We start from the raw sequence: 24037 nt of genomic DNA, 5'->3' as shown, positions 1-24037 counted from the left end.
ATCAGGGACCTGGGGGCAGTGGCAGTGGGCACACAGTTCAGGGGACAGAGGCTCAGGAAAACAGGGAAGCTGGGAGGACTGCTGTGTGACAGGGGGAGGACAGGCCCAGGGAACCCACTCTCCATGAGGCCCACTCCAACATCATGGGAGCTTACCATCATTCCCAGGAGACAATGGCAACGGTACTGGCCAAGTTTCAGGAGACCCAGCGGCTGCAGGAGGAACACTATCTGGGGATCAGGGAGGACCTGAAGTCCATAAACAACACCCTGGTCACCATTGCAGGGGTGCTGCAAGACTTTGTCAACACCAGGAGGGACACTGTGGCACAACAAGGGGCCCCTGACACTAGCCTGGATGATGAACAGCCCTCCACCTCCGCCGGCGCTAGTGGACAGGAGGCACTGCCACAGGAACACAACACCAGCACCCCACTCCCTGCAGATGGAGAACCACCCGCAGTTCCCTGAGATCCAGGAACAAGACAGAGAACATTGCCAAGACCCCTGCCAGGAAATGAGACCCCGCTGAATGTCACCCTTCTGTCCCACTTTGTCACCCTGTCCATCCTTCAATTGCCATTGCTCGACTTCCTATGCCCCTTTGGACAATGCACCTGTGAAACAAATAGACTGGACTCTTCCATGGACATTCCTCCACCATCCCCCCTGCCCATTTTACAACCACCTCCACTTCTTTGCACAGAAATAAACACACTTCAATTACAAAACAATCTGGAGTCTGTCTGAGCTTTCACAAATGTGTAATTGCAATAACTATGGAATAGAGCAATGTAAATTTACTTGTGCACATACCGATGCAACACAGCTGTAGGCCAGGAGGAAATATAGCAGAGGGCACAAAGTGGGACCCACATCTGTGAAATGGAAAGGCAAAGTGACAAGTCAGGGTCCATACACTGAGTGAAAATGACAGACTTATGCTAGCTCCAATAATAGTATGAGATATGGGAGACAGTGACATCTTCTTACCTGTGTCTCACTGGAAGTATTGCATGATTATGTTGTTCCTGTTGTCGATATCCTCTTCTTCTGCCTCCTCTTCTTCATTGTCCACAGGCTCCACAGCTGCCACAAGACCACCATCTGGCCCATCCTCCTGCAGAAAAGGCACCTGGAGTCGCAAAGCCGGGTTGTGCAGAATACAGCAGGCCACAATGATCTGGCACACCTTCTTTGATGAGTAGTAGAGAGAAACACCTGTCATATGGAGGCACTGGAATCTGGCCTTCAGGAGGCAGAAGGTGCATTCAATCACCCTCCTAGTTCGCCCATGTGCCTCATTGTAGCGTTCCTCTGCCCTTGTCCTGGGATTTCTCACTGGGGTCAGTAGCCATGACAGGTTGGGGTAACCAGAGTCACCTGCAAATATCGAGGGACAACTGTTAGACACACACTAACCCTTAGGGACAACCCCATACCCAGACACCTATTCACACTGTATAGGGTCCTTGTCCTCACCTATTAGCCACACACGGTGCCTCTAGAGTTGCCCCATCACATAAGGGATGCTGCTATTCCTCAAAATGTAAGAGTCATGCACTGAGCCAGAACATTTGCCATTCACATGGGAGATGTAATGGTCTGCCAAACACACCATCTGCACATTCATAGAATGGTAGCTCTTCCGGTTTCTGTACACCTGTTCACTCCTGCTGGGGGTACCAAGGCCACATGTGTCCCATCAATGGCACCAATGATGTTGGGGATATGTCCCAGGGCATAGAAGTCACCTTTCACTCTGGGCAATTCCTCCACCTGAGGGAACACGATGTAGCTGCACATGTGTTTAAGCAGGGCAGACAACACTCTGGACAACACTTTAGAGAACATTGGCTGGGACATCCCTGATGCAATGGCCACTGTTGTTTGAAAGGAACCACATGCCAGGAAATGGAGTACTGACAGGTCCTGCACTAGAGGGGGGATTCCTGTGGGATGGCGGATAGCTGACATCAGGTCTGGCTCCAACTGGTCACACAGTTCATGGATTGTTGCACGATCAAGTCTGTAGGTGACTAGTATGTGTCTCTCTTCCATTGTCGACAGGTCCACCAGCGGTCTGTACACCGGAGGATGCCGCCATCTCATCACCTGCCCCAGCAGACGTGCCTATGGTAGAGAACAGCGAGCAAAGAGTCAGCCAACACTGAGGTAATCAAAAATGTCATTTGCACACATTTATTAATCTGCAATGTCCCTGTAATTGTGTGTATTCAAGGCCTACATTGGTGTGACGCAGTTAATATTAATGCCATGTGGCCCCCTGAAATGGCGGCTGCCTGACCTGTAAGGTGGGACAAGGGGATATGAGGTAACTGCGCTGGCGTTGTACACCGTCGCAGTGGGCGGTCGAAGACCGCGGCGCAATCCAGCATTGGTTAACATGGACCCTATGGGTCCGAGGAGCCAATGACGATGTACGCCGGCGGTGACGGTACTCACCGCCGCGGACGTGACCGCCACTTTCTGCCTGTTCACTCACTTGATCCCTGACCTTCAACAGGAGAGGACCTCCACTGCAAGTGCTGCTGTGACCTGTGTCTGGAAGCGACAATGGCTCATGTGTCTGGGGAAAGGGCCCATGCCTTCACTTCGGAGGAGTTAGAGAAACTAGTGGATGGGGTCCTCCCCCAGTACACACAACTGTATTCTCCTCCAGACAAACAGGTGAGTACACTGTGAGCATGCTGCATGGGCAATGCCTGTTTGGAGTGGTGTGGATGGAAGTTAAATAGGGGGGTTGCTTCGGCCTGCATGTGCGGACAGTGAGTGTATGTGTGTCAGGGCAAGGGTGGGAACGTGGGTCAATGAGTATGACGGTCAAGACGGGTAATGATTTTCCTTTCCCCCGGTACTATTCCTCTAGGTCAGTGCCCACCAGAAGAAGGCTATTTGGCGTGCCATTGCCAAGGACGTCCGGACCATGGGGGTCCACCACAGACGGAGCACACACTGCCATAAAAGATGGGAGGACCTGCACCGCTGGAGCAAGAAGACGGCGGAGGCCCAGCTGGGGATGGCCTCCCAACGCGGGAGGGGTGCCCATCGCACCATGACCCCCTGATGTTCCGGATCCTGGCTGTGGCGTGTCCTGAGTTCGATGGGCACTTGAGGGCATCACAGCAGCCACAAGGGGGTGAGTACACTCTCATTCAGCTGACTCTGCGTGCATTACGAGGTGTCTGGGTTGGGGAGGTGGGCAGTGGGTTCCCCTAGGCCAGGGCGATCTTGGTAGGCAAGGTCCCTTGTGAGGCAGGCTTTGTGGCACCCCAACCCCACTAGTGGTTAGTGCCATCTACACCTAGTCAGGCTCCTGTGACTTCTAGGTGTGCAGCAATCGGGCTTAGGCCTTGTACCCCATGGGAATTTGATTAATCTAGGCGTAGTGCAGAGGGCTGCTGTGTCTGTTGTGTCCACATACGGTAGTGGTGTTGCATGCACTGAACATGTCTTTCTCCTGTCTTCCCCCCCTCCTTTTTGTGGTCTCCCTGTTCTTGTGTGCAATAGCATCATCAGACAGAGGAGCATTGACACCGGAGAAGGAGGGAGCTGCATCCCACTTGGCCCTGGAGGGCGAAACAATGGAGTCTGAAGCCACCAGTGGGACAGAGGGCGAGGGGAGCTCCACAGCGGGGACAGGAGCAGAGACCAGCGACAGCGACTCCTCCTCTGATGGGAGCTCCCTTGCGGTGGCGGGCACCTCTGTGCCCACTGCATCAAGAGGTACAGCCGCCACCCCCCCTACCAGAACTGCCCTCCCAGCAGCCCCTCAGCGTGTGTCCCATGCCCGCTCACCCAGGGGGGTGGGCATTTCCTTCGCCCCAGGCACCTCAGGCCCTGCCCCAGTCAGCCCTGCTGCTTCAGTGAGAAGGCTATTGACCTCCTGAGATCCCTCATTGTTGGGCAGACTACCATTCTGAATGCCATCCAGGGTGTTGAGAGGCATTTGCAACAAACAAATGCATACCTGGAGGGCATTCATTCTGGCCCGGCAGCCCAACAGAGAGCATTTCAGGCTCAGGCCTCAGCACTGATGGCAGCCATTGTCCCTGTGTCCAGCCTCCCCCTCCAACTTCCTCCACCCAGACCCAATCCCCTGTACCTCAGCCTATCCCAAGCACACCATCAGACCAGCATGCACACACATCAACACACAAGAGTGGCTCAGGCAAACATACACCACACATCGCACAGGCACTCACACAAGCATCCTACCCATGCACACATACCAACATCCACTGCCTCCACTGTGTCCCCCTCCTCCACGTCTCTCTCCTCCCTCCCAGTCTCGTCTCCACTCACACTTGCATGCACTACATCCTCAGCCACAACCTCCATCACCAGCACGCCCATCACCACACGCCGCTCACATGCACTCACCACCCCCACTACCATTCACACATCCCCAGTGTCCTCTCCCAGTGTGTCTGTGAGCCCTCCTCCCAAAGTACACAAGCGCAGGCACACACCCACCCAACAGCCATCTACCTCACAACAGCCTCCAGCCCATGCACCTTCACCCAAATTCAGCAAACATACACCTCCTACAACCACTACCTCTACCTCCACTCCCAAACCCCCTCCATCTACCCGTCCCAGTGTGTCTTAAAAAACTTTTCCTGGCTGACATTGACCTCTTCCCTACACCTCCCCCCCATCCTTCCCCTAGGGTGAGGCTTTCCAGGTCACAGCCCAGCACCTCAGCCACCACATCCCCAGGCACAGTGGTGCCAGCAACTGCCGAGTCATGGAGTGCGCCAACCATCAGGGCTGCCAGTGTGCCACGGAGTGAGGGCAAGGACATTCAGCCACCTGCCAAGGTGAAAAAGGTGCCCACATCCCGGAGGGAGAAGCCAAAAACACCTGCCACCAAGGGGTCAGGGAAAACGAAAGGGGATAGTGGCAAGATAGCTGCGCCACCATCAAAGGTGGGGAAGGGCCAAAAACTGAAGGGCAGGTCAGGAGAGGGCATGGTGGCACCGGCTGAGGGACCAGTGTCACACCTTCTGTCCACTTCGATGCCAACCTGTATGGCGGAGAACACCACCACCTGCACCGCCACCTGCACCGCCACAGACCCCTCCGCCAGCACCGCCGCCACAGAATGCAAAGCCAGCACCACTGCCACAGTCCCTGCAGCCAGCACCGCCGCCACAGACCCCGCCACAAGCACCACCGCCACAGACTCCACCGCAAGCACCGCCGCGACTGACACGCCGCAAGCACCGCCAGCAGCCCCGCAACGTCCTCAGACAGTGGCACCACCACTGACATGGCTACCATCCCCAGTGGTCAGTCGTCCGAGGCTGGTGGTGAGTTCCAGGACCCTGGGCAGCATCCATGAAGCATCACTGTCATCACAGTTGTCACCTGCATATGGAATGCGAAGCAGCAGCAGTGTGGGGTATGTCTCTGCCTCCATGGAGTATCATGCTACCTGTACCTCGGCAATCTCGTGGCACACACACCCAGGCGAGTGTATTGTTCCGGCCACACTGCACGTGGAGCACTCTGGAAACCAAGTCCCCTCTAGAACCAGTGGAGAGATACATCCACTACCTCAGTCCTTGGCAGGATGAAGCACTCTGGGCACCAAGCCCCCTCCAGAACCAGTGGAGACTGTTATCCACTAGAGAGACTGTGGCTTTGCACTCCCCAGGATAAAGCAGTGGGCAACCCACCCACTGGATAGACTTGAGAGACTGTGGCTTTGCGCTCCCCAGGATAAAGCAGTGGGAAAACCAGCCACTGTGAATACTTGAGAGACTGTGGCTTTGCACTCCCCAGGATAAAGCAGTGGGCAAACCACCCACTGGAAATACTTGAGAGACTGTGGTTTTGCACTCCCCAGGATAAAGCAGTGGGCAAACCACCCACTTGAGAGACTTGAGAGACTGTGGCTTTACGCTCCCCAGGATAAAGCAGTGGGCATACCACCCACTGGAAAGACTTGAGTTACTGTGGCTTAGCACTCCCCAGGATAATGCAGTGGGCAAACCACCCACTGGAAAGACTTGAGAGACTGTGACTTTGCACTCCCCAGGATAAAGCAGTGGGTAAACCCCCCACTTGGGAGACTTGAGAGACTGTGGCTTTGCACTCCCCAGGATAAAGCAGTGGGCAAACCACCCACTGTAAAGACTTGAGAGACTGTGGCTTTGCACTCCCCAGGATAAAGCAGTGGGTAAACAACCCACTTGAGAGACTGTGGCTTTGCACTCCCCAGGACCAACCTGTGGGCATGGAGCCCCCTCATGGAGCTGTGGCATCATGCGTTCATCAGGCTGAGGTGCTCCCCTCCCCCTGAGGTGCCTGTATATTTTCTATGTGATGCCCCTCCAGTGTTCTCTCCGTTTGGAGTCAGGTATCTAGTGTGGGCCTCGCCCATGCATTTTGGGCCCAGTGGTCCACGGACAATGATTGGTGCACTATCTGGACTTGTGTATTTGGTGTACATAATTGCAGATACTGGATATTTCACATGATTACATTCGTTCGAATCATTTCCTTTTGTCCTTGCATTCTTCTAGGGGGTTGGGAGGGTGTATATGTGATGTTGCAGCACGTGTTTGTGTGTATGGTGTTGTGGGTGAGGTTGGGGGTGGGGGCATTGTGTGTTGCGTGTGTGTGTCACTCTCTTTTCCCTCCCACCTCCCCTGTGTTGTAGGTGCAGTACTCACTGTGGTCCTCGCCACCGTCGTTGGAGCTCCTAATAGAGGAGCTGGAAAACCATCGCCGGCAGTATCTGCAATTCGGGCTCCATGCATCCTGGTTCCTCGTGTGGTGTGGAGAGGTGAATGTTTTCCCTTCTGTGTACTGTTTCCGACGTGTTTTTATTCGCGTTGGTTCCGCCCCAGAAAAGGTGGCGGATAGGCGTGTTGTGATAGGGGGGGTGGTACATTGTCTCCCGTTTGTCTGTTGGCGGTGTCCGCCGCGCTGTTTGTTTGTACCGCTGTGGCGGTCAGAGTGTTAAAGTGGCTGTCTATGTTGGCCATTTCCGCCACAGTCGTAATCCCATTTTTTTCTGCCGGCCTGTTGGCGGTATTACCGCCGCTTTAACACTGACCGCCAGGGTTGTAATGAGGGCCATAATCTCTTTCCTGAAAACTAATATTCCAAAAATAATTGGGCTCAAGGATGGTACTGCTCTTAATATACAACGCGCACATCGTGTGGGGCCCAAATCTTTCAATGCCTCATCACCTGATTGTCCGAGAGGCATAATTTTTCTTTTTTGGAGTATACTGAGTTACTCATGGTTTTGGAAGCAGCCATGCAAAGGAAACAGATGCTGTGGTCTCGTCATAAGATTTTCTTCTCACAGTATGTGCCACGTGCTACGGCTGCTCGTCGCAAAGAGTTTCTTGCACTGCGTCCAGGGTTGAGATCACTAAACGCTCATTATGGACTGGTTCATCCTTGTTTCTTTAAAGTAACACAAAGATCGTACTTTTTCATTTGCCTCTCCTGCTGATCTGAAAAAGTTTATTAGCCAATGCAAGGGTGAAGAAAAGGAATGTGGCAAATCTTGATTACTCATTGTTGGTCATTAAGAACTTCTTTGCTGATATGTTGTCCTATATTACTGATCACTTTTATTTTTATTTATTTGTTATTTATTCTTTTTATTCTTTTTACAGATACCTCACGCTTCATTTGTTTCTTTAAATCTGATATGTGTCCCTTTCCTTTGTCATGTTCCAGACCCATTGTCTTCATTGCTTCTCAGTTGTCGGTAAGTGTTTTGTATAAGTCATTATTGTTCATATTTATGCCGTATTTTTTATTTCTTCTGATAATAATGCCTTTGTGGCCTTATGTCTCCTCTTGTGTGCAGTTCCGGTTGTGGACCATCTTAGCTTTTTCCGTGCTTCCCCACTCTCCCACTTTATTGTCACTGTATTGTTGTTACTTTGTCTTACTATGGCTCAAGCCATTAGGCTCCTTGCCATCTACTCTGTTTTAGCACCTTTTGCTCTATTTTTCTCATTTCTTTTCTCTTTTCTTCCTTCTTTCTTTCTCATTCGACTGAGATTTGGTTGTTCATTCTACATACCTTTTGGTATCATAAGATTCTGTGGTTTCAGAACTTACTGTTATATAAATTATTTTATGTTGACAATGTTGCTACAGATATATCTTTTTATTGTTCTGCAAAATGGTTAAGGTTATGCGTGTTGTTTCTTGGAATGTGAAAGGTTTACGCAATCCCATTCAGAAGCAGAGAGTCCTTTCACATCTTTCCAAGTTAAATTGTAAGGTTGCCATGTTGCAAGAAACCCATACCTCTGATAAGCATATTAATTCTTTGAGGCAGCAGTGGGTGGGTCATATTTTTGTTCTCCGGCGCTCCATAATAAAAATGGGGTTCTTATTTTATTTCATAAATCACTTTCCATACAGATAGAGAGATAGGAGAGAGATGATGAGGGGAGGTGGCTCCTTCTTCACCTCACTATCAATAATGTCCCATACACCTTACACAACCTTTATGGCCCTATAGGTATTGATCTAAAATGTTGGGAAAATATTTCACTGATTTTACGCTCCTGTCCGAATGATAATCTTCTATTGGGTGAAGATTGTAATCAAGTTATGCACCCCTTTACGGACAGGCACTCCCTTTCCAGATATATCCCTAATATAATGCCATTCATTCCAGAGGGTTGAAAGATGCTTGGAGGATATACAATCTAGATAGTTTAGAATTCACCTTTCATTCTTCCATGCACAATCCAAAATCTAGAATTGAATATATTTTTTTGACACCTCTCTTGCTTACTGGTCTAGTGCACGCTGAAATAGGCGCTATACTAATATCGGATCACACATTTATGTTTATAGATATTGACATAACAACTGAATCTTGTAGGTCAAGGATATGGCGCTGTAATAACTATTTTCTGAAGGATCAGGTCTTTGTAGATAAATTTGAAGTATTTCTTAAGGAATGTTTTGATCTCAATCTGACGCCTTCCTTGCAATTAAATATTGTCTGGGATGCTTTTAAAGCCTCAGCCAGAGGCTTCCTTATTGACTATGTGGCTACAAAGAAGAAAAAGTTTTTCACAGAGTTGGGTCTTCTCTTATCATCTATTAAAACTCTGGAGCATGAATACTTTACATCAAATGATAATGATACTCTTAAACTCTTATTAAATCCAAACTGGATTTTAATAAGAAGTCCACTGAACAAGCCTCAGGCATGCTTTTAAAAAATAATTCAAAATTTTATGGTGGGAGTAATAAAGCTGGAAAGATGCTTGCAAATTACCTTGAAGTTAAATCACAAAAATCCAAGATATCACATATCATAGACAACAAGGGGAATAATCATTTTAGAAATGAGGATATTTTGCAATGTTTTTCTGAATTTTATCTCTATATGCCTGAATCATCCCCCTCTGAGGCAGATCTTGAATCCTTTTTTAAATCTCTACCATCTCAACCAAATCAGTCTCAAGACATTTCTTCCCTAGATAAAGAAATATCTGTGCAGGATATTAAGACCGCTTTAGCAAAATTACCGAAAGATAAAGCTCCGGGCCCGGATGGCTTTACAGCTGAATTTTACCTTCATCTTTCACACATTCTTCTTCCGTATTTGCATTCTTTTTATTATCAATTTATTCAGAAAGATAGGGCTCAAGGTATGTTTTCTCAATCAATGCTTTGCCTCATCCTTAAAAAAGATAAGGACATTTCTCTGGGTGCTAATTATTGGCCAATTTCTCTCATTAGTTTAGACTGTAAGATATTTGCTAAGATATTAGCTCTTCCGGAAAATCAGATTATACAGGATTTAATTGGTTTTGAACAAACTTGCTTTGTTAAAGGCAGATATGTTACTGATAATTCCAGAGCCTTATTAAATATTTTACATCTTGCTTCTACAAGTACTATTCCAATGGCTGCCATTACTTTGGATGCAGAGAAAGCTTTTGATCGTATTAATTGGCTTTTTATGATGCGAGCCCTGAAATGGCACGGTTTTGGACCTGTAATTTTAAAATATATTAATATATTATATTCTTCCCCATCCACATCTATCTTTTTAAATGGAGTTCAATCTTCTTATTTTTCCCTTTATCGAGGTACCAGGCAAGGGTGTCCATTATACCCCTTGCTATTCATTTTATCTTTGGAACCTTTCTTATATTCCTTGAAGCAATCTAATTTGTTTAACGGGTTTAGGCATAAAGGTTTTCAAATCAAATTGACTGTTTATGCTGATGTTGTTATCTTGCATGTTTCTAATCCTCAGACATCGTTACCTGCATTTATTGAACTAATGAACTCATACACTAGCCTATCAGGTTATAAATTAAACTTAAATAAATCCGAAGTTCTTCCTTTAAATACATTTTATTTAAAACATATGTTTGAAGAAACAGATTTTAAATGGACCCCCCACACATATAAAATGTCTAGGGATTAAGTACACCCCTTCAATTCCGGCTACTATTCAGCTTAATTTGGCAGATCTTGTTAAAAAAAAATTGTAGCATGTCGGATAAGTGGTCTCTTCTGTATTTATCCTGTTGGGGTAGGTTGGAATCCATCAAAATAATGATGCTCCCAGTGATCAATTTTTATCTGTCTATGCTTTTTTGTATGCTACTGGTCAAAATACCTTTGACATTTTTTTAATTGCTTACTAGCATTTTGATAAACTTTCTATGGAATGAACGCAAAGCACGCATAGCTCTTTCCTCACTGTGCAAAGCTAAGGATGTAGGTGGAGTTAATTTTCTGAATCTTCGTCAATTTCATTCCTCCTTTATATAGAAACAAGTTTTACCTTATATCTATTCTCCTCAAGAAATGCCTCCATCGATTTGGTATAAATTGGAGGAGACAATTATTTTTCCTTTCCCATTTCAATCAATAACATATTTGTCGTACTTTCCTAGAGGGTTCTCATCTCCTTGTCTTAAGTAATCCATCTTGATTGTTTATCCACTCTTTACTAAACCATTATCATCCTTACAAACATTCCTGGACTCCTCTATTTGGCATAATAGAAATATCAATTTATTTAATCGTAATCTCTTTTGGAGAGAGTGAGTAATTAAAGGTATTTTACAAGCCAAACAATTGTTTCAGCATATGCTACCTCTCTCTTTTTCTGAACTCCAAATTAAATTTCATTTATCAGCCACCCACATGCCAAAATATCAAAGGTTAATAACCCTTCTGGCACAACAACTAAATATCTTATTGCTATATCCAACCCCCACTCCAACTTTAGTTCCTACGCAGCTTTCTCCCTTCACCCCTACCAAAGCCAGTCACATATACTGTATAAATACCTACATTATCACTTCCCAAGCCGTGTTAAAAATAAAATAGCTTACTTGGGAATTGGACCTCAATTGCTCTCTGTTAGACCTGACATGCCTTAGGGTGGTCACCCCTAACTTTTTGTCTGCCTCCCTCCACTTTTTAGACTCTGTTTTTGCTGGCTTTTAGACTCTGCACACTTTACCACCGCTAACCAGTGCTAAAGTGCATATGCTCTCTCCCATTAAACATGGTAACTTTGGATCATACCCAATTGGACTATTTAATATACTTATAAGTCCCTAGTAATATGCATTGTATGTGCCTAGGGCCTGTAGATTAAATGCTACCAGTGGGCCCGCAGCACTGGTTGTGCCACCCACTCAAGTAACCCCTTTACCTGAACCAGAACCTGCATCCTGCCAAGAAGAACTGCCTGGCTGCTCAAAGGACTCACCTGTCTGCTTTCTACAAAGGACTGCTGCCCTGCTGTTGGCCTGCTGCCTTGCTGAACTCTTGTCTGGCTGCTAAAGTGCTCTCCAAGGGCTTGGATAGAGCTTGCCTCCTGTTCCCTGAAGTCTCAGGACCAAAAAGACTTCTCTTTTTCATTTGGACTCCTCGTGCGCCGAACAATTCGACGCACAGCTTGCTCCGCTGTGAGAAAATCACTGCACGCTGACGCTGCCCGACGCGACGCCTACGGGGCGACCGGAACTTCGACGCACGGCCTCGCATGGACAGCGCCGCCAGGCTTCCAGAAAGGAAATCGATGCAACGCCTGCCTTGAGAAAGAAAATTCCACGCACAACCTCCCGGAACGACGTGCAGCCGGATAACAAGCCGAGGAATCCACGCACAGACCCTGGGACATCTGGTAATCCTGCGAAAAATAGAAGGAGTCGGCCCGCGTGCCTGAAAATGACGCACGTCTTCCCCGAGTGAAAAATAACTACGCAAGTCCGTGTGTGAAGGGGCGAAACCGACGCACACACCATTTTTCTTCCCGCAGAACGACGCACGTCTCCCCGCGTGAAAAATAACGACGCATGTCCGTGTGTGAAGGGGCGAAACCGACGCACACACCATTTTTCCCCGCATCTCCTCCTCTGCGGCCCTCTGCGGAGATTTTCCACTCCAAACGAGGTACTTTGTGCTTGAAAGAGACTTTGTTTGCTTTTTAAAGACTTAAGACACTTTATATCACTTTTCAGGGATACTTCTACAAATTCTTATTGCATCTTTTATTGTGTTCATCTACAAATATCCAGATAAATATTCTATATTTTTCTAAACACTGTGTGGTGTATTTTTGTGGTGCTATATGGTGTTATTGTATGATTTATTGCACAAATACTTTACACATTGCCTTCTAAGTTAAGCCTGACTGCTCGTGCCAAGCTACCAGAGGGTGGGCACAGGATAATTTGGATTGTTTGTCACTTACCCTGACTAGAGTGAGGGTTCTTGCTTGGACAGAGGGTAACCTGACTGCCACCCAAAAGCCCCATTTCTAACATTGGTGATCAGCGGTGAGGATAGGACTTGCGTTTGTGCAGTGACATACAGTAGCTAAGTATTTCACTACCTACCCACAGTTGAAGGTCAACTTGATTTTTATCTCTTTTTGCAAATTCGTTTTTCCTGACAATTTTCAAAAACTAAATCCTCACTCAACATGTCTCTGGCTGGGTCTCAAGTAGGAGATTTGGACCTAGCCCTGTTCGAGACATATACTGTCAAACAGCTAAAAGGGTTCTGCAGGGTGATTAGAGTACCCACCCAAGGGGCCTCCAAAAAGGAGGACTTTCAAGTGGCGCTGAGGGCCTGGGCAGAAGCCCATTTAGAGGAAAGTGATGAGGAACAGGAGCCAGAAAATGGCCTCTCAGAGGATTTATTGCCATCAGTGGGTAATGTTACCACTGTAATTGTGCCCCCTTCCAGACCAGAGAGCAGTGTCTCTGAGCAAAGCCTGACCGCAGAGGAAAGGAGAGAAGAAAGGGAGTTCCAATTGCAAGTGGCAAAACTGAAAATTGAGGCCCAACAGGAGGAAAAGAGGGCAGAGAGAGAAGCCAAACAAGCTGAGGCTGAAAGAGCAGCCAAACAGGTGGAAGCTGAAAGAGCTTTGGCTGAAAAGAAACTATTGTTGGCTCATGAACTGAGTCTCAAGGAGCTGGAGTTCAAGGCGCGACAGTCTGAATCCAGCAGTAATGGTGGCAGCATACAGACAGGATCTGCTGGAGAAAAGAAGGTTTGTATACCCAAAAATGTGGTGCCCAGTTTTGTGGTGGGAGATGACATAGATAAATGGTTAGCTGCTTATGAAGTTGCACTAAGGGCTCATGAGGTTCCTGAAGGGCAATGGGGGGTAGCTATGTGGGGTTATGTGCCGCCATTGGGGAGGGACTCACTTCTCACATTGGATCAACCTGATCAAAACACATACCCACTTCAGAAAGCCAATTTACTTGCCAAGTTTGGGCTGACCCCTGAGGGATACCGTCAGAGGTTCAGGGACAGCACCAAACAAACCACACAAACATGGGTAGATTTCTTTGCCAGTAAGGCACTGAATGGATGGGTGCGGGGCAACAAAGGTAGATAATTATAAAGGGTTATATGACTTGATTCTGAGAGAGCATATGCTCAATACTACTTTTACAGCGTTGCGCCAGCACTTGATAGATAGTAAGCTGACTGATCCCAGGAAGCTTGCTGAGGAGGCGGACCTCTGGGTTAGCACCAGAGTGTCCAAAAAGGTACCTGGGGGGGACACTCACAAAGGTGGTCAGGGTTCCCAACAGAAGGAACTCTCCAAAGGCCCCCAAAAGAATTCCCAGGGAGGGGGTGGCAACCATTCCTTTTCCAGATTTGGGAAAAAGCCAGGGACTTATGATAAATCAGGGAGATCCAACCCCAAATGCTTAGAGTGCTACCAGTATGGTCACTATAAAGGCGACCCCCAGTGCTCCAAGAGGTCACCGTCCACTACTGGATAGACACCTGGGTTCACTAGTGTAGCGCTTGGGGGGGAGATAGACCCAGATAGCTTTGGGGAACAGGCAGAGGTTTCCCTAGTGTCCCTGGGAGAAAGAGAAATGGTGCCCAAAGCCCACATGCCCCAAAATACTTCCAAGTACAGGCAGTGGGTCACCATTGATGGGCAAAAGGTGGAGGCTCTGCGTTACACAGGAACCAGTATGACTACTATCAAGAGTCAACTGGTGTCATCAGAGCAGATAGTCCCTAATACATTCCACCAGCTCATAGTCGCTGACATTCGTGAGAGTCACCTACCGGTGGCTCTGGTTCCCTTTGAGTGGGGGGGGGTCTCTGGTACTCTGGAAGTAGCTGTGAGTCCTGCCATGCCTGTAGATTGTCTGTTAGGCAATGATCTTGAGCATACTGCTTGGAAAGAAGTAGAGCTCAGATCCCACCTGGAGATGTTAGTGTTACCTGAGTGGGTCTGCATGCCCACACGGTCCATGGCTGCCTGGGAAGGGTGTCAAGGGCGTCTGGAGCCTGGAAAATGGCCCAGACAGCTGCAAAGAGGAAGGGCAAGAGGCGCGGGAAACCCGCCTCAAAGGTTCCCACGGTGGTGGACGAGGCCCCTGAGGAGGAGGAGGCCCCTGAACCAACTGGGGAGGACATAACTGACCTGGGTAACCTACCTGAACTTGCTGGCTGGCAAGTAGAGGGGGGGGCCAACCAGAGCAGAATTCTGCAAGGCGCAGGAGGAATGCCCCACCCTTGAGGGTCTGAGGCAACAGGCCACAGCCCAAGCAGCAGGTGACGCCTCTGGCACTCACCATATTTACTGGGAGAATGATCTCCTTTACAGTGAGCGTAAGGGTCCAGGTCCTGGGGCAGCCCGTGTGCTGGTGGTCCCCCAATGTTACTGGAACTTCCTGGCTCACGACATCCCCCTGGCAGGACACCTGGGCCAAGACAAGACCTTTAACAGGCTTGACACCCACTTCCATTGGCCCAGAATGAGGACAGCCTCAGATAACTTCTGCAGAGCTTGCCCCACCTGCCAGGCTAGTGGGAAGACAGGGAAACGGCTGAAGGCTCCCCTGCTCCCGCTCCTAGTCGTTGGCACCCCCTTTGAAAGGGTGGGCATCGACATTGTTGGTCCCTTGGACCCCAAAACTGCCTTGGGCAACAGGTTTATCCTGCTTTTGGTGGACCATGCCACCCGCTATCCAGAGGCAATCCCTCTGAGAACAGTGACTGCACCGGTGGTAATCAGAGCCCTGTTGGGAATATTTACCCATGTGGGATTCCCTGAGGAGGTTGTGTCTGACAGGGGCACAAACTTCATGTCTGCATACATGAAGTCCATGTGGGATGAGTGTGGGGTGACCTACCGGTTTACCACCCCTTACCATCCTCAATCCAATGGGCTTGTTGAGAGATTCAACAAGACCCTGAAAGGCATGATTAGTGGCCTGACTGAAGCCATGAGGCGTAAGTGGGACGTCCTCTTACCCTGCCTGTTGTGTGCTTACAGAGAGGTGCCCCAGAAAGGGGTGGGGTTCAGCCCCTTTGAACTTCTCTATGGTCACCCTGTCAGGGGACCCCTAACCATTGTGAAGGAGGGCTGGGAGAAAGCTCCCAAGTCACCTCCCCAGGATGTGGTCAGCTACATGCTGGCTCTCCGCAACCAAACCCAACGCTTCTGGAAGCAGGCCCAGAGTAACCTCGAGGCCAGTCAAGAGGTGATGAAGGAGTGGTATGACCGGAAGACCACTCTGGTTGAGTTCTCACCTGGAGACAAAGTATGGGTGATGGAGCCAGTAGAGCCCAGGGCTCTCCAGGACCACTGGACTGGCCCTTTTGAGATCAAGGAGCGTAAAGGGGAGGCCACTTACCTAGTGGACCTTAAGACCCCTAGGGACCCCCTAAGGGTCCTCCATCACAACCGGCTCAAACCTCACTTTGAGAGGTCTGAGGTCAGTATGCTCCTGGTCACAGATGAGGGCATGGAAGAGGAGAGTGAACCTCTCCCCGACCTCCTCTCTGTCAAAGAAGGGGATGGGTCAGTGGGGGGTGTCATTCTCTCTGACTCCCTGACTCTAACCCAGAGAGGAGACTGCTATGAGCTGTTAGAGCAGTTTCCCCCCCCTGTTCTCCCTTACTCCTGGACTGACCCACCTCTGTGTTCATGACATTGACACAGGTGACAGTCCCCCTGTGAAGAACAAAATTTACAGGTTGTCGGATAAGTTGAAGGCCAGCATCAAGGAGGAGGTCTCCAAGATGTTGACTTTAGGGGTTATTGAGAAATCCAGTAGTCCCTGGGCCAGCCCGGTGGTATTGGTTCCTAAGCCTACTGCCCCAGGTGCAAAGCCAGAACTCCGGTTCTGTGTGGACTACCGGGGTCTCAACTCAGTCATCCGGACTGATGCTCACCCTAACCCCCGAGCTGATGAGCTCGTTGACAGACACGGTGCTGCCAAGTTCCTGAGTACGTTCGATCTTACTTCAGGGTACTGGCAGATCGGCCTGACTGAGGGGGCTAAAGAAAGATCAGCATTTTCCACCCCTGATGGCCATTACCAATTCCGGGTGATGCCATTTGGACTGAAAAATGCCCCCGCTACCTTCCAATGGTTGGTTAACGGGGTCCTAGCTGGTAAAGATGCCTACTGTGCAGCTTACCTGGATGACATAGCTGTCTACAGTTCCAGCTGGGAGGAACACCTGCTCCACCTCAAGAACTCCGGTTCTGTGTGGACTACCAGGGTCTCAACTCAGTCATCCGGACTGATGCTCACCCTAACCCCCGAGCTGATGAGCTCGTTGACAGACACGGTGCTGCCAAGTTCCTGAGTACGTTCGATCTTACTTCAGGGTACTGGCAGATCGGCCTGACTGAGGGGGCTAAAGAAAGATCAGCATTTTCCACCCCTGATGGCCATTACCAATTCCGGGTGATGCCATTTGGACTGAAAAATGCCCCCGCTACCTTCCAACGGTTGGTTAACGGGGTCCTAGCTGGTAAAGATGCCTACTGTGCAGCTTACCTGGACGACATAGCTGTCTACAGTTCCAGCTGGGAGGAACACCTGCTCCACCTCAAGGAGGTGCTTCAGGCTCTGCAACAGGCAGGCCTGACTATCAAGGCTAGTAAGTGCCAGATTGGGCAGGGTTCTGTGGTGTACTTGGGACACCTAGTAGGTGGTGGCAAGGTGCAGCCACTCCAGGCCAAGATTGAAACTATCAAGGCCTGGCAACCACCTAGAACACAGACTGAGGTGAGAGCCTTTTTGGGCCTCACTGGATACTACCGCAGATTCATCAAGGGCTATGGTACCATTGTGTCCCCCTTGACAGAACACACTTCCAAGAAACAACCTAGGTTGGTGAATTGGAAAGAGGCTTGACAGAAAGCCTTTGATTCTCTGAAGGAAGCCATGTGCACGGCCCCCGTGCTCAAGGCCCCTGACTACTCCCAGGAATTTATTGTGCAGACAGGCGCTTCAGAGCATGGCATAGGGGCTGTTCTAGCACAGCTAAATGAGGAGGGCTCAGACCAACCAGTAGTCTTTATTAGCAGAAGACTATTACCACGGGAACAAAGGTGGAGTGCTATTGAGAGAGAAGCATTTTTCTGTGGTCTGGGCACTGAAGAAGCTAAGACCCTACCTGTTTGGGACTCACTTCCGGGTTCAGACAGACCACAGGCCCCTCAGATGGCTAATGCAGATGAGGGGTGAGAATCCAAAACTCTTGAGGTGGTCCATTTCCCTACAGGGGAGGGGCTTTACGGTGGAGCATCGCCCAGGGGTTGACCACACCAATGCTGATGGTCTCTCCAGATACTTCCGCCTTAGCGATGAGAGCTCCCAGGAGGTCGGGTAGCTCTCCCCACTTTCAGCCTAGGGGGACACATGTTAGACCTGACATGCCTTAGGGTGGTCACCCCTAACTTTTTGCCTGCCTCCCTCCACTTTTTGGACTCTGTTTTTGCTGGATTTTAGACTCTGCGCACTGTACCACTGCTAGCCAGTGCTAAAGTGCATATGTTCTCTCCCTTTAAACATGGTAACTTTGGATCATACCCAATTGGACTATTTAATATACTTCTAAGTCCCTAGTAATGTGCACTGTATGTGCCTAGGGCCTGTAGATTAAATGCTACTAGTGGGCCTGCAGCACTGGTTGTGTCACCCACTCAAGTAGCCCCTTTACCTTGTCCCAGGCCTGCCATGGCAAGGCCTGTGTGTGCAGTTTCACTTCCACTTCGACTTGGCATTTAAAAGTACTTGCCAAGCCTAAAGCTCCCCTTTTTCTACACATAAGTCACCTCTAATGTGTGCCCTAGGTAACCCCTAGAGCAGGGTGCTGTGTCGGTAAAAGGCAGGACATGTACCTGTGTAGTTTACCTGTCCTGGTAGTGTAAAACTCCTAAATTCGTTTTTGCACTACTGTGAGGCCTGCTCCCTTCATAGGCTAACATTGGGGCTGCCCTCATACATTGTTGAAGTGACAGCTGCTGATCTGAAGGGAGTAGGAAGGTCATATTTAGTATGGCCAGAATGGTAATACAAAATCCTGCTGACTGGGGAAGTTGGATTTAATATTACTATTTTAGAAATGCCACTTTTAGAAAGTGAGCATTTCTCTGCACTTAAATCTTTCTGTGCCTTACAATCCACGTCTGGCTAGGTTTAGTTGACAGCTCCTTGTGCATTCTCTCAGACACACCCCACACACAGGGTACTCAGCCTCACTTGCAAACATCTGCATTTTGAATGGGTCTTCCTGGGCTGGGAGGGTGGAGGGCCTGCTCTGACACAAAGGACTGCCACACCCCCTACTGGGACCCTGGCAGACAGGATTGAACTGAAAGGGCGCCTGGTGCACTTCTAAACTACTCTTTGAAGTCTCCCCCACTTCAAAGGCACATTTGGGTATAAAACAGGGCCTCTGCCCTACCACCTCAGACACTTGCTGTAGAAGAAACCTGAACCAGAACCTGCATCCTGCCAAGAAGAACTGCCTGGCTGCTCAAAGGACTCACCTGTATGCTTTCTACAAAGGACTGCTGCCCTGCTGTTGGCCTGCTGCCTTGCTGAACTCTTGTCTGGCTGCCAAAGTGCTCTCCAAGGGCTTGGATAGAACTTGCCTCCTGTTCCCTGAAGTCTCAGGACCAAAAAGACTTCTCTTTTTCATTTGGACTCCTCGTGCGCTGAACAATTCGACGCACAGCTTGCTCCGTGGTGAGAAAATCGCCGCACGCCGACGCTGCCCAACGCGACACCTACGGGGCGACCGGAACTTCAATGCACGGCCTCGCATGGACAACGCCGCCCGGCTTCCAGAGAGCAAATCGATGCAACGCCTACTGTGAGAAAGAAAATTCCACGCACAGCCTCCCGGAACGACGCGCAGCCGGATAACGAGCTGAGGAATCCACGCACAGACCCTGGGACATCTGGTAATCCCGCGAACCATAGAAGAAGTCAGCCCGAGTGAAAAATAACTACGCAAGTCCGTGTGTGAAGGGGCGAAACCGACGCACACACAATTTTTCTTCCCGCAGAACGACGCACGTCTCCCCGCATGAAAAATAACAACGCAAGTCCGTGTGTGAAGGGGCGAAACCGACGCACACACCCTTTTTCCCCGCATCCCCTCCTCTTCGGCCCTCTGTGGAGATTTTCCACTCCAAACCAGGTACTTTGTGCTTGAAAGAGACTTTGTTTGCTTTTTAAAGACTTAAGACACTTTATATCACTTTTCAGTGATACTTCCACAAATTCTTATTGCATCTTTTATTGTGTTCATCTACAAATATCCAGATAAATATTCTATATTTTTCTAAACACTGTGTGGTGCTATATGGTGTTATTGTATGATTTATTGCACAAATACTTTACACATTGCCTTCTAAGTTAAGCCTGACTGCTTGTGCCAAGCTACCAGAGGGTGGGCACAGGATAATTTGGATTGTGTGTGACTTACACTGACTAGAGTGAGGGTTCTTGCTTGGACAGAGGGTAACCTGACTGCCAACCAAAAACCCAATTTCTAACACTCTCTCTCTGTTCAAACATGGAATTGCATTTGGTCCAAAATCCATCACACATCCTGTAATGCTAGTACTACATGGACCATTTATTATTTTTATCATAGAGGTTTTTTAACTCCTCTCTCTCTCTCTAAGTATAACCCAAGCATTCTGGATTTTTGTTGTACCTGCTCTGATACACCAGGCACCTACCTACACTCATTCTTCCAATGCCCAGCTATTGCTTCTTTTTGTCGAAACATTTGTAATAAAATTGCACAGATATGCAATGTTAATTTTTCTTTTGACATTGTCAACATCTTTTTGGGAATTTCCTCTCCTATTTGGACTGGCGCCTGTAAAGTGGACCGTTTTGTGGATTTGCTCATTGCTCTAGCATTACAAGTTATCACGTCAAACTGGAAGAATGCTAATAAGATCAGTTTTAATGGATGGTGGAACTTCCTTTGTCATCATCACAGATTAGACAGAGCATCTGCTATCTCTACAAAACAACTTCTTCAAAAAGACTCATTTTGGTCACCTCTTACGACTTATTTATGTCTCCCACCATCTTAATTTCGTAATAACACTTTTGTATTCCAGCCACCATGAAATTATAGTTTCAATACATGTTTAAGATACTATTTAATGACTGTGCTTATTGTTTGATATTTTATCATAATTACTGGTTCTGGTCATGTATTTTCATTTTATTATATTTTAATTTCTCTCTTTTTCCTTTTCTTCTTTCTATGTCTTTTTCCTTCTTCTTCTCTTTGCTGTATCTATCTTATGTCCTCTCTTTTCTTTTCTGAAACAAAAAAACATAAATTGCGATTCTAGAAGTGGTTCATTATTTTCCTTTAGCTTAGAATTCAGTATTTATATCCAATACTATATTTATGCTTTATTCTTAAACTGTGTATATATTACATTTTTGTGTATTGCTTTTTGGAATAACTGAGTGGTACAAAAACCTGAGAAGACATTTAGGGGGCATTTCAAGCAACCCCGTCTGCCACACTTTGCTCTCCAATGATGACGGCCGAAAGCCAGAAACACGTGTCCGGAGATACGGCATTCGCCGCACCAACTTATGGTGAAATACTTTTTAAAACGTTACAGGGCTTGCTGCACCCACTTATGGTAAAAGACTTTTTGAAATATTATTCAAATTTATTCTAATGACTGCATTTATCATGATGCTTTGGGGCTATTCGAGCTGAAATGTAAGGCAGGGTGCTCCCTTTTTGGATTGTGTATTTAACAGGTCCTGTGAGCCTTTGAGCTGATGAGCTCTGGTGAAGCACCTGTGCGCCTACTGAGTGGTACAAAAACCTGAGAATACGTTTAGGCGGCATTTCAAGCAACCTGGTCTACCACACTCTGCTCTCCGCTGATGACGGCCGAAAGCCAGAAACACATATCCGGAGATACGGCATTCGCCGCACCAACTTATGGTGAAAAACTTTCTACAACGTTACAGCACTTGCTGCACCCATTTATGGTGAAATACTTTTTGAAATATTATTCAAATTCATTCTAATGACTGCATTTATCATGATGCTTTGGGGCTATTCGAGCTGAAATGTAAGACAGGGTGCTCCCTTTTTGGATTGTGTATTAAACGGCTCCCGTGAGCCTTTGAGCTGACGAGCTCTGGTGAAGCACCTGTGCGCCTACTGAGTGGTACAAAAACCTGAGAATACCTTTAGGCGGCATTTCAAGCAACCCCGTCTGCCACACTTTGCTCTCTGCTGATGACGGCCGAAAGCCAGAAACACGTGTCCGGAGATACGGCATTCGCTGCACCAACTTATGGTGAAAAACTTTCTACAACGTTACAGCACGTGCTGCACCCATTTATGGTGAAAGACTTTTTCAAATATTATTCAAATTAATTCTAATGACTGCATTTATCATGATGCTTTGGGGCTATTCGAGCTGAAATGTAAGACAGGGTGCTCCCTTTTTGGATTGTGTATTTAACGGCTCCTGTGAGCCTTTGAGCTGACGAGCTCTGGTGAAGCACCTGTGCGCCTACTGAGTGGTACAAAAACATGAGAATACGTTTAGGCGGCATTTCAAGCAACCCCGTCTGCCACACTTTGCTCTCTGCTGATGATGACCGAAACCCAGAAACACGTGTCCGGAGATACGGCATTCGCCGCACCAACTTATGGTGAAAAACTTTCTACAACGTTACAGCACTTGCTGCACCCATTTAGGGTGAAAGACTTTTTGAAATATTATTCAAATTCATTCTAATGACTGCATTTATCATGATGCTTTGGGGCTATTTGAGCTGAAATGTAAGACAGGGTGCTCCCTTTTTGGATTGTGTATTTAACGGCTCCCATGAGACTTTGAGCTGACGAGCTCTGGTGAAGCACCTGTGCACCTACTGAGTGGTACAAAAACCTGAGAATACATTTAGGTGGCTGTTACGGGTGGGTTAAGTGCTATGAAGGACTCTGAGACTGTAATAGGTGTAGGTGATATTTATTTAAGAATTCTTGCAATAGTCGTTTGGTGTCTTGGTGTGCTTCTCTTCTTTAATGTCCCTCTGGTTGTACGTTTCAGGTTCCCCTCTTGACTGGCGCTGAATCCAGGTGGAATCCCCAAGCGTACCGAAAAACAAAGGAGCGAAAGGGAAGGTAAGTAAGGGCGCAGGGTTACCTCTATCGTAAGAGTGAGACTGGAAGAGATAGTGGAAAAGAGAGAGAGAGAGAGAGAGACCCGGTTGTGTGTGTAGGAGTGGATGAAACAGGTGTGCTTCGCTCAGACACCCTCAGTGCTCCCCTGTAGGTTCTTGAGGGTAATCCTGTTTAGATCTTTGAAGTGTTTTCCTTGACTTTATGTGCTCGCACGTCTATTCCCTTCTAAACCCTCTCCCCTGTTCCCCTCTCAACCACTTCCCCCTCCGTCCCCCCTCTCCCCTCCTCCGTCCCCTGTTTCTAATCGTTTGTGCAGCCCTTGAAACAAGGACCGTACCCTGTATAGCCACGTCCCTCCTGGGACGTGGCGGTGAGTGCTCGTCTCCTGGTGGCTGGACCTCTCAGCGGACCCCGTTTCCGCGTTGGGAAGCTCCGACTTCCCAGCCTCGCCTCCTCCGTGTCTCGAAGCCGCGTTCTCTGGCTCCTCCGATCTTCTCCTGGCGTCCGTCGCGTCTGAAGACTCCTCCTCCCTCTCTCGGAGTCCATCATCTCTCTTTACTTCGTCCGGGACCCGGAAATCCGGGCTCCGGGCGTCGGGATCCGCCCCCATGTCGCCATGGGAATGGGAGATGCCTTCCTCCGACGCGCACGAACAGCGCCAGTCGGAGGAATCTGTAGGCGTGTTGGCTGACAACCGGCTACATACCCCATCCCATGATCGGGACTGATAAATTACCGTAGGATCGGGAAAACGGGACAGGAAGTCGGCCGGACCTTGCTGAGCACCAGGAATATGCCGGATCTAAAAGGTAAAGGGTTGGAGTTCCAGAAACCATCGTAGCACCCGAGAATTAGAATCCTTATGCAAAGCCAACCAGGTTAAAGGGGCATGGTCGGTGAAGAGGACAAAAGGTCAGCCCAACAGATAATACTTCAGATTTTCGATGGCCCACTTGATAGCCAAGCATTCTCTTTCCATAACCGGATAGTTGCATTCCCGGGGAAGTAATTTCCTACTAATATATACAATAGGATTGTCCTGGCCCTCAGCGTCA

This window comes from Pleurodeles waltl, chromosome 5 (assembly GCF_031143425.1).
Source record: "Pleurodeles waltl isolate 20211129_DDA chromosome 5, aPleWal1.hap1.20221129, whole genome shotgun sequence".
Taxonomy (NCBI): domain Eukaryota; kingdom Metazoa; phylum Chordata; class Amphibia; order Caudata; family Salamandridae; genus Pleurodeles; species Pleurodeles waltl.
Note: the sequence above shows the minus strand (reverse complement) of the source record.